This window comes from Oncorhynchus tshawytscha, unplaced genomic scaffold, assembly GCF_018296145.1.
Source record: "Oncorhynchus tshawytscha isolate Ot180627B unplaced genomic scaffold, Otsh_v2.0 Un_contig_2795_pilon_pilon, whole genome shotgun sequence".
In the NCBI taxonomy this organism is placed as follows: Eukaryota; Metazoa; Chordata; class Actinopteri; order Salmoniformes; family Salmonidae; genus Oncorhynchus; species Oncorhynchus tshawytscha.
In genome coordinates, this window is record NW_024609578.1 from 145863 (window position 1) to 157938 (window position 12076).

A 12076-nucleotide genomic window follows, 5' to 3' on the forward strand; every position below is an offset into this window, starting at 1 on the left:
TTTTATAATTAACTACTCATGGTTTGATTGTGATAACATACAGGAATTCAAGTCCTTTTGTTCACCCGACCTAGAATACCTCACAATAAAATGCAGACCGTATTACCTCCCAAGAGAATTCTCTTCGGTTATAGTCACAGCCATATACAGTGCCTTGCGAAAGTATTCGGCCCCCTTGAACTTTGAGACCTTTTGCCACATTTCAGGCTTCAAACATAAAGATATAAAACTGTATTTTTTTGTGAAGAATCAACAACAAGTGGGACACAATCATGAAGTGGAACGACATTTATTGGATATTTCAAACTTTTTTAACAAATCAAAAACGGAAAAATTGGGCGTGCAAAATTATTCAGCCCCTTTACTTTCAGTGCAGCAAACTCTCTCCAGAAGTTCAGTGAGGATCTCTGAATGATCCAATGTTGACCTAAATGACTAATGATGATAAATACAATCCACCTGTGTGTAATCAAGTCTCCGTATAAATGCACCTGCACTGTGATAGTCTTAGAGGTCCGTTAAAAGCGCAGAGAGCATCATGAAGAACAAGGAACACACCAGGCAGGTCCGAGATACTGTTGTGAAGAAGTTTAAAGCCGGATTTGGATACAAAAAGATTTCCCAAGCTTTAAACATCAGAAGGAGCACTGTGCAAGCGATAATATTGAAATGGAAGGAGTATCAGACCACTGCAAATCTACCAAGACCTGGCCGTCCCTCTAAACTTTCAGCTCATACAAGGAGAAGACTGATCAGAGATGCAGCCAAGAGGCCCATGATCACTCTGGATGAACTGCAGAGATCTACAGCTGAGGTGGGAGACTCTGTCCATAGGACAACAATCAGTCGTATATTGCACAAATCTGGCCTTTATGGAAGAGTGGCAAGAAGAAAGACATTTCTTAAATATATCCATAAAAAGTGTTGTTTAAAGTTTGCCACAAGCCACCTGGGAGACACACCAAACATGTGGAAGAAGGTGCTCTGGTCAAATGAAACCAAAATTGAACTTTTTGGCAACAATGCAAAACGTTATGTTTGATGTAAAAGCAACACAGCTCATCACCCTGAACCTACCATCCCCACTGTCAAACATGGTGGTGGCAGCATCATGGTTTGGGCCTGCTTTTCTTCAGCAGGGACAGGGAAGGTGGTTAAAATTGATGGGAAGATGGATGGAGCCAAATACAGGACCATTCTAGAAGAAAACCTGATGGAGTCTGCGAAAGACCTGAGACTGGGACGGAGATTTGTCTTCCAACAAGACAATGATCCAAAACATAAAGCAAAATCTACAATGGAATGGTTCAAAAATAAACATATCCAGGTGTTAGAATGGCCAAGTCAAAGTCCAGACCTGAATCCAATCGAGAATATGTGGAAAGAACTGAAAACTGCTGTTCACAAATGCTCTCCATCCAACCTCACTGAGTTCGAGCTGTTTTGCAAGGAGGAATGGGAAAAAATGTCAGTCTCTCGATGTGCAAAACTGATAGAGACATACCCCAAGCGACTTACAGCTGTAATCGCAGCAAAAGGTGGCGCTACAAAGTATTGACTTAAGGGGGCTGAATAATTTTGCACGCCCAATTTTTCAGTTTTTGATTTGTTAAAAAAGTTTGAAAAATCCAATAAATGTCGTTCCACTTCATGATTGTGTCCCACTTGTTGTTGATTCTTCACAAAAAAACACAGTTTTATATCTTTATGTTTGAAGCCTGAAATGTGGCAAAAGGTCGCAAAGTTCAAGGGGGCCGAATACTTTCGCAAGGCACTGTATATTCCCCCTCAAGCCGATACCACGACTGCCCTCAAAGAACTTCACTGGACTTTATGCAAACTGGAAACCACATATCCTGAGACTGCATTTTTTGTAGCTGGGGATTTTAACAGCGCACATTTAAGAAAAACTCTCCCAAATTTCTATCAATACATTGACTGTGGTACTCGCACTGCTAAAACACTCTACCACTGCTACTCCAACTTCTGGGATGCCTACAAGGCCCTCCCCTGCCCTCACTTCGGCAAATCTGATCACGACTCCATTTTGCTCCTCTCTTCCTATGGGCAGAAACTCAAACAGGAAGTAACCGTGCTAAGGACTATTCAATGCTGGGCTGACCAATCTGAATCCATGCTTCAAGATTGTTTTGATCACACAGACTGGGATGTGTTCCAGAGTTTCCTTTGAGAATAACATTGACGAATACACTGATACGTTGACTGAGTTGACAGGAAGTGTATAGGAGTTGTTGTACCCACTGTGACTATAAAAACCTACCCTAACTAGAAACCGTGGATAGATGGCAGCATTCGCGCAAAACTGAAAGCGCGAAACATCGCATTTGACCATGGCGAGGTGACTGGGAATATGGCTGAATACGGACATATTCAATCTCTCCCTCTCCCAAAAGTCATTTAGTTCAGTTACCATCGCCCCGTAGCACTCACTTCTGTCATCATGAAGTGCTTTGAGAGACTAGTCAAGTATCAAATCACCTCTACATTACCTGACATCCTAGACCCCCTTCAATTTATTTTTCACCTCCTTACATAAGTCTATGGAAGGAGGTGGAAACCATCAGCCTCCTAGGTTTTATATTGATGTCAATGTACCTAGAGGAGGACAGAAGCTAGCTGTCCTCCGGCTACATCATGATGCTACCCAACAGAGTGCTGTTGAGGCTATTGCAGACCTTCATTGCAAAATAGTGTGTTTTAATCAATTATTTGGTGACGTGATTATATTTTGTATGTTTTATCAAAAAAGGATACATTTTTAAATGTTTTACAATTGTCTTTTTATGAAATTCACTGAGGAGGGTCCTCCCCTTCCTCCACTGAGGAGCCTTCACTGACACACACACACCATGTTTGGCTTTGATATAACATTTGCATAGTCAGCATTAATATTTGTTGATAAAGAAGAAATAACAATCATATGGGCCAAAATATAGACCTCTCTTGTTGGAAATAAACAATGAAAAGTACTTCATCCAGAATTTGGCACCAAGAATCAGATTTGTCAGCATCTCCTCTTTAAAACGAGCTATGAAGACGAATTCCAAATAAAAAGCGCAGTGAATCAAAATATATACCATTTACCAGCAGTGATGTCCTACTGTTTATACTGTAAAATAAAAAAGCAACAACAAAACTGATTGGATGAGAAGGCTGTGCTGCAACGTTTTTGGAGGAACTATGACACATTTGTTATATCAATTCAGATCTTGCTTTGAGTTTCCACTTGTCAATTGACCTTGATAAATCACTTGAGTGATCACTGTAAAGTTCAAAGGACAATGGGATATCACATCCAAATGAAAGAGATGGATATTTGACTGTGGTTTAGACTGTATTGTAAGTCAATGGTGTAACCACCGTCTTCATGGTAGAGAGTTTACTGACTGCAGAGTACGGAATAATCCATGTGCAGATTCTATCACTGGAGCATAACTTGTGGCTGTGATCACTCTTACAGCTCCCACCCACTAATGTTAAACTTGGACACAGCCCAATTCAGAACTGTCGGCGTAAGCGGTTTTAAGGCGGGAGGGGGGCTGGCGAAAATGCGATGGCGGTGAGTGTAGAGCGTTCAGCGGGGAGTGGCGGCGTATTTTACGGTAATGAATGTACCACATGGAGATCCGGTTAGTGATGTGTTTGGAGCGCTACGGGACTCGTTGGCTCAGTGCCCTGCTCCTCTGTGTCTGCGGAAAAAGAGAGAGATGCTTTTAAAAAGATTAATCCACCTGGGCCGTGGGAGGGGGAGAGCCTTTATTTCTGCTCACTTTGCAGCAAAGAGTTCAGTTTTAATGTCACTGCATTTCCTGTGGGCCGTCACATAATCACAGTTGCATTTTAACCAAATTAACTCACACGAATGGATCCTCTTCGCATATGTAAACAAATACAGAGATACATACATGGGTACATAAATACAGACTGATGATAGATTTAATTTCAAACAACAAAATATTTGGCTTCCTATTGCATTGTTGACCTAACGCAACAGTAGCAGAAACATATGTATCTCTCAAATGGTAAAGGGATTGTGGCCTGTGATCAAAATATTTTCCCCCCCAAAAATGGCATCTGCATTTAACCAATTTGTGATTTTTTTTTAATCATTATCCAATGTGACTGGACGTAGGCCTACCATAAACAACCATAACCTACCCGTAACCTACCCCATACCGCTTGTCTTTGGTAGAGCTCAAAGTCTCCCACAATGTTGGGAGTCCTCAACCCACCCCTGGCCCATACTCCTAATGAGATGATGAATGGTAGCGTAAGGAGTGATGGAGGCCCTATCCACCGGTGGTGGATCATTTAAGGAGAGATTTATCAAACGTGGGGATGCACTACGCTAGGGGCGTGTCTCCATAACAGGGTGCTGGGGTCCCATGAAGATGAATGGGGGTAATTACTGTCTCTCCTCCGTTCACAGCCCTTCTTCCCCTTCTCTGTTTCCTGTGGTTCAGGAGCTGGTCATTTGTCTCTTTACACATGGCACACCGTGCATTTTAATGGCACCCCTTTATGTTTCAACCCATCACTTCACTGTGTGGTCATGATGGCACCCCTTTATGTTTCAACCCATCACTTCACTGTGTGGTCATGATGGCACCCCTTTATGTTTCAACCCATCACTTCACTGTGTAGTCATGATGGCACCCCTTTATGTTTCAACCCATCACTTCACTGTGTGGTCATAATGGCACCCCTTTATGTTTCAACCCATCACTTCACTGTGTGGTCATGATGGCACCCCTTTATGTTTCAACCCATCACTTCACTGTGTGAGTCATGATGGCATGGCCCCTTTATGTTTCAACCCATCACTTCACTGTGTGGTCATGATGGCACCCCTTTATGTTTCAACCCATCACTTCACTGTGTGGTCATGATGGCACCCCTTTATGTTTCAACCCATCACTTCACTGTGTGGTCATGATGGCACCCCTTTATGTTTCAACCCATCACTTCACTGTGTGGTCATGATGGCACCCCTTTATGTTTCAACCCATCACTTCACTGTGTGGTCATGATGGCACCCCTTTATGTTTCAACCCATCACTTCACTGTGTGGTCATGATGAAAAAGCCATGCCTGTTTTCAGAATTTAATTTAATTCTGTTTTAGAGTAAATGTTGACAACAAATGTGATCACTACTGTCTGTGCATCAGCTCAAGTTACAGTATACTTTTGGTAATTAAGAACTCTTGATTTTCCATATCCCTTTATACCGGTATGGGAAAAACACATTTTATATTTCCACTTCAGTAAGACATTTTTGGCAGCTTATGGCATTTTATCACTACAAAAGAAAATATATATGCCTACATCTAGAGCCCAGCAAACCCTGAGATCTGAAGCTTGATGTGGCAGATGGATTTGACCTCATATGCTGTTGTATGTTCCATCTCCAGGGAAGTGGAAATGCTGAAGGACTTCCAGCCACCAGCTTGTCCTGCCTGTGTTACCTGACCCAACCAGAGATTCAGACACACCCACTGTCTGTAGCAGCGTGCCAATCCCTGGTACCCTGTGATCCCACGGCGCTGAGTAATGTCACACACACACACACACACACACACACACACACACACACACACACACACACACACTGTTTTGGGTTATGGGAATGGGGTGCAGAGAGGGTGCAGAGAGGGAGTTTCAGAGGAGTGCAGGTGGCACAAGGCTGGTTCAGACATCTCCCCATCGCTCCCTTAGCTCCCTTAGCCGCACAGGTACCATCTGTCATCAGCGTGAACATCTGCAAACCCAAGGTGCCCTTGTCAACCAATGTTACAGCAGCATGTTTGGTGTTTCCATTAGCGGAACCACAGTGCAGCACCAGAACCAAACATTAAATTTGAGTGCAGTGATTCAGCTGGATTGGACTTGTGCACACTGGGTAAATTCTCCTCAAGGCAAATCCATCTGGCTCGCATGACATCCCATCCACCGACTGTCAATTTGGCCTTAGTCTTCTCTTTCTTTATGAGCCGTGACTCCTCCAGATTATACCGTAAAACAGATGGCCTCATCCCCTCCTTGTTTCCACTCTCCTGTAAGATTTTGGGGTAACACTGAGTCTCAGTGTGCATGTTGTATTTTTGGGAAATGTGAATGCATGATGTTGCAGTGTTTATGACTGTCAGAAATATCAGGCTTTACCGGAGTTATTTTACCATCTACTTGAATGGTAAATATGACTTGGTTGATAGTATCTCCCTAAATAAATATTATAATCATGTATTTTACATTCATATATATGTTCACTAATTGAACCACATGTGGTGCACAGTGCTGCAATAGTATTCAACACAGACCATGTCTATGCAGTAGTTCTACTGACTGAGGCCTCCTCTAGCCTACTCCATATGGTGCTGAAGCACTGATCTGGATTACAGCAACAAGATCAAAACAATATGTCCATTGTCCACCATGCACGGATATAATCTCAAGGATTACTCTGGAATGAAACCAATGGCCGCCTCTAACGATGATACAGAGAATGATATGAGGATTTTACGGAAGGCTTGGCAGAGAAGCTCTTTTTGAGATTTCCTGATCTTTGAGGTTTCAAGTTTTTTTTCTTATTATTATCTGTGCTTGTACATGAAGCTGCTAGACTCAGAACATTGGGCAATGCTTACCTCCCACAGCTGCCTCTAAACCAATAGACTTGCACTTGCTCACAAATGTGGAGCTCCCAAACCATCTGCTGAGAGAGTGAGGACGAATCTGTCCAGTTAATTGTGAATTAGAGGCAGCAGCTGAGGATGCAAACTGGCCACACAGAGTAGCCACACAGAGTAGCACTGCTGCTCAGCACTGCTGCTCAGTACACTAACAAATATGCTAACTAATTCACATGCACATCAAGATTATGGGTGTCACGCTCTCACACACTCTACAAAGAAGAGAATGAAAGTAGTGGGCAATAATTCATAATTCTCGTTGGGGAACAACACACACCATCTCTATATTGAAATAAAAAATATTTTTAAAAAGTGTCATGGGAAGCCAGTTTGGATTTGGCTTCACACCAATCCCATCACATCGAGAGCAATATGTCATTGACAGAAACAACTTAAATTGTTGCATCTCAATGTCCTCCAGTGGTTAGCTAGCTAGCTAAAATTGGCCCTTTCCTAAATTAGCCATGGATGGAGATAGGGATTTAGACTTGTGGTTTTACTTAATTCTCTGTACTGACCAATGATTATAATGGCGATTCTGATCCAACCATAAATTCATACATTGTGCTCTTGGCCTGAGAGGATGGAAGTTCAATATGTAGGTAGATGTAGTAGGCTAATATTAACTAGCTAACGTTGCCCATGAAAGGAAGTTAGGCTAGCGAGCAAGCATTTTAGCCAGGTAGCCCAGGACAACAAAAAACACAAGCGTGTAGGCTACTGTATGTATGAAAGAGAGGAGGAGGGCATTGACGTTTCTCTACAAGTAGGGTGAGTCAACATGTTTTTTCTACTTGCACGAACACACACACACACACACACACACACACACACACACACACACACACAGAAGTCAGAACCATGGACAGCCACATCATATTTATCATATTTAGCTTACATTGACTGGACTAAATAGTTTTGTGTATCTTTTAGTTGTCACTGTATTAGACAAAGCAGAGATGATTTGATGAAGTTGAAATGGTGCTGGAATAGTGGAGGCAACTCCTGTTTTCTTTGTGACTTGCGGTAACTCTACGTGGTTCTAAATCAATAGTTGTTCAGTAGTCCAAAAATATTAGGAAACATTAACTTGCTTGACCATGCTGTAGGTCATGTAACTGTTTGTTACATGCAATATGCTTTGTGGACTTCACCTGTGTGTTGTGATAGTTGTGCTTATTTGCAGTATAACCTGTTAGCTCATATACTAGGGGTAAGGCATATGAACTAACATGTTATACTGCAAACAGCACAATTATCACAACACACAGGTTGTAAAATGGCTTTTTTTCTTGCTTGGCTTCCCTAGTGATTTTACCCACACACCTCTACTGCTTTGTGGCCCCTCAGATTGTTGGGGTACATGACGCCCCTGACTGTACTTTTAGAAACATGAACACACTCATTATCCTGACTGGTACAGGTTTATAGTAGGCAAGAGACAATCTTGAAAAGTGCCTCTTGTGACAGTGTTGAAGGCTGCGTTCTGTAAATAAAATAGGCTACCCAGTACGCAAACAAATGGCCCCTCAAGCAGCTCAACCGCAAGCAGCTCAACCGCAAGCAGCTCAACCGCAAGCAGCTCAACCGCAAGCAGCTCAACCGCAAGCAGCTCAACCGCAAGCAGCTCAACCGCAAGCAGCTCAACCGCAAGCAGCTCAACCGCAAGCAGCTCAACCGCAAGCAGCTCAACCGCAAGCAGCTCAACCGCAAGCAGCTCAACCGCAAGCAGCTCAAGATCAGCCAAAAAGTGCCTGGCAATTGGGCTGCTTTTGAAAACCGCACCTGCAAGATAGACAAAAGGTCTCTCTAAGCCTCCCAAAAAATATTGGCACTCTCTATTTAACTCAAACGTAGACCTATAGAAGAAACCAAAGCACAAGCTGAAAATTACTGTGGATTTGTGACGACAAAGTCTCAACTCTACCATGTAGAAATCTGTCACCTGGCTTGTTTATTTTCTTCTGGTTGTTTAGGACTCTCCTTTGTCCTAATGGGCTCATTAGCGGGAGCTTCGTGCTGGCAAGGCGCAAATCACAGGTTAGAGTAATGAGACTCCAATTTACAGGCACCACACGGGTAAATTAGGCTTGGCCCTCAACGTTGGGTAAGCTCACAAAATACAATATGGTTTCATTTTAACTATGCTATTTTCTTAACTCGACTATAGCAGACAAAACATTTTTTTCACAGAAATACAGTATATTATATTCAACAAGGGAATCTCACCTTATTGGAATGCTTTATATTCTCTACTTGAGAGGCAAAAACAACAGATTTAGGAATAGCCAACTGTAGGCTGTGTTTAAATGGTTGCCCTAAGTGCTTACAGCACATTTCAAGTCAGTGGGAGCAAGTTTAGAGAATAGTATGGAACATAAATTTGGAGTCCCAAAGGTTTCCTGTGTTTGGCGTTGGCGACAGCAGGCCTCATGTCCTTTCACAGGGGATTTATTGACGGGCCTCCACTAGACCAGTGAGTGAGAACCTTAAGCCAAGAGTTCAACTAAGGATAACATGAACCGACTTTAAGAAAAATGTAGGGAGCTATGGGATGTAGACTGCAGTCATTGTCTTGTTTGGTAGAAGTCCTCTAAAGCTATTATGTATAATTAATTACAACTAGAGATGGGAGTTCAATATTTCATCTAAAATTGTGACACTTAATAGTTCCAGGCCTTACTCCTCACCCTGAAACCTGTAGTGGCCTAAAGTGATAACTTTAGTATGATAGGCCTCCAATGTTTACTGATTTGTACATCTGTTGAAGGGAAAGTGTGTGTGTGTGTGTGTGTGTGTGTGTGTGTGTGTGTGTGTGTGTGTGTGTGATGTAAATTCATTCCTTTTTTTTTGCTTTCTCTTCACTTTTCAGCCAGGTACTTAAAAAGTGTCCGCAAAGGCAGGGAGAGAATGAGCCTTGCTTGATGATGGGTAGGAAGACAACAGGAGAGAGCGAGAACTGGACAAAGTGGGATTGGGTGGTATATGAGGATAGAGGAGAGAGAGAAGTGGGGGTAAAATTCAAACCAGATGGTAATGCTGGCACCTGTCTTGTGCTGAAATCTGTTTGGAGCTCTTTTCCACATGTAAAGAAGCCAATCCTGCTTATTGTGGTGAGAAAAAAAACTCAGGTTTAACCCTTTGTGACCAAGCCCTCCCCTGGTCCTCTATCATAATGGGATGCCCCCTCAGTACAGGAGGATATATAAACCTCTTATTCCCTCCACTCTCTCACACCCAGGCCTTGTAGTCAAACAGAGGGTGCATTCATGGTATGAACAGGAGAGAGCCTAATTTGAAGCTTTAATCTGTAGGCCACATGCTGCACAACGCCAAGCACCAAACGGCCCTGTCAGAAACAGTGTTAAATGTATTTATTTGGCCAAGCTGACTAAGAGTCTCTTCCAGGTGGTTACATTTATTAGTTTTGACATTACATTTGCCTTCCATCTTTCCCAGGACATCAGTGGTCAATGAAGGTCCAATGCAGCTGTTTTTATCTCAATATTGAATCATTTCTGGGTAACGATTAAGTACCTTACTGTGAAAAATAGCTTCTTTGCAAAGACCAATTTCTCAAGCAACAATTTTGCTAGGACTGTCTGGGAGTGGTCTGAGTGGGGAGGGGAAAACTAGCTGTTATTGGCAAAGAGGTTTGGAACTCTCGTTCTTATTGATGACAACAAGGCACGCCAAAACGTACACCAAGGGAATTGTGATAATTTCTCAATTTCACAGTTTATTTCAGTAGTGTGGAAACATTTATACATTAAAAAAAATACAGTAATTTCACGTTTTTGACTGCACTGGGCCTTTTAAGAAGCTATGGAAACATTAAGTTGACCTATAGTTCCACACATGTTAGGGTATTAGGTTTTTGTACATAGGGTTAGCTGACTAAGCAAAGGGCTAGGTATAGTGTCTCATTGTATGGCAGAATGAAGGACAAACTGGTCTTTTTGTTTTTCTGGAACAAATTAATCCAATGTTCTTGCAAATAATAATCTGTGAACACTATACACAACTTTTTTTTGGACAGATATTCAAATAAATAATTTGACAGATATTCAAATAATCATATACATACATTTCAGTATGTATTGCATTGTTCTGCAGGCATCTTCTTGAATACCACACCTATAATCACAGCCAATGAGAGGTGCACAATGCAATGTTCCAAAGCCATCAGCAGAGGGCGCCAGAGTACTCATTTAGTCCCTGAAGGTTGGTTGTTCCTCCTGCATGCCACCGGTCTTTCTGTTACGCCACAACCACATCCAGCCCCACCTCAACTCACACACGATCTATTTGGACCAAAGAACAGACACCTGTCAAAGGTTATTGTCACCAGGGTGTTTCAACCCTTGCCAAACTTTTATCAACTGAAATAGCTTTCCTTCCCCTCCACTCACATGTATGTTTTAAGGGGAACCACAAATTGATTCCAGGTTTTCACACATAGTAACTTAGTGTTTGGAGCTATTTGGAACAGAAACAATTACAAACAAACCTGTATTACACCACTTCTTGTTAATGGATTTGAGTAGGAAAGAAAGAAAAATAAAACATTCAGGTTATTTTAGGTTGTGTTTATATGTCTTCATTTCCCCCATGTTTTAAGCAGACATGTTTCTGAGTATGTACATGATGAAACTGCTTGGGCAATGCATGCTCAATGAGTACACAATGCACAGAAACAGTTTACATGGTTTGAAGTTGCTTCACCTCAAGAAACTGTATTGCAGTTGACTATGTGAAGTCTTGTAGGAATGTGATGATGGAGTAATGGACAGGGCTAAAGGCTTGGTGTGGGTGTAGTTGTATCACAACCTGGCATTGCCCGTATTCATGATCTGGGTTTCGTATGTGTCTGGGTGCTCAGAGGACGCTGGCATGACACCTGATGTGGCACACACACACAAACCCCAACAATGGTCTGCTTTATAATGTGCCCACCGAAGCCATAGTAACCCCCTCGTCCTGGGCAAGGCGGGTGGAGTGGTGTGCCAAACAAAATGCCATGGTTACTTTTTTTTTTTTTCTTAAACCACTTTGCCCAGAAACCTTTGAAATGTAATAAGTGAAACTAGTGGGTCGGCACATTATGCCGGTAGTGTGAGGGAGAGCAGGAGAGAGAGTAAACTTGACATTTTAGTCTGTGTGTCCTGTCTCTGAGGCATACATTTTGCCTTGAGTGGAAAATTGCTAACATGTGATTACTGATCAGAAACTGTAGAGGGCCAGGCAGGGAAGGACAGAGAGGGCTTCATCCACTATTAGGTACAGTACGGATGATACAGCTGTACCACTCTACAGATTACTTTAGTGGTATGGTTTTAGCCAATAAAACTATTTTTGGTGATCA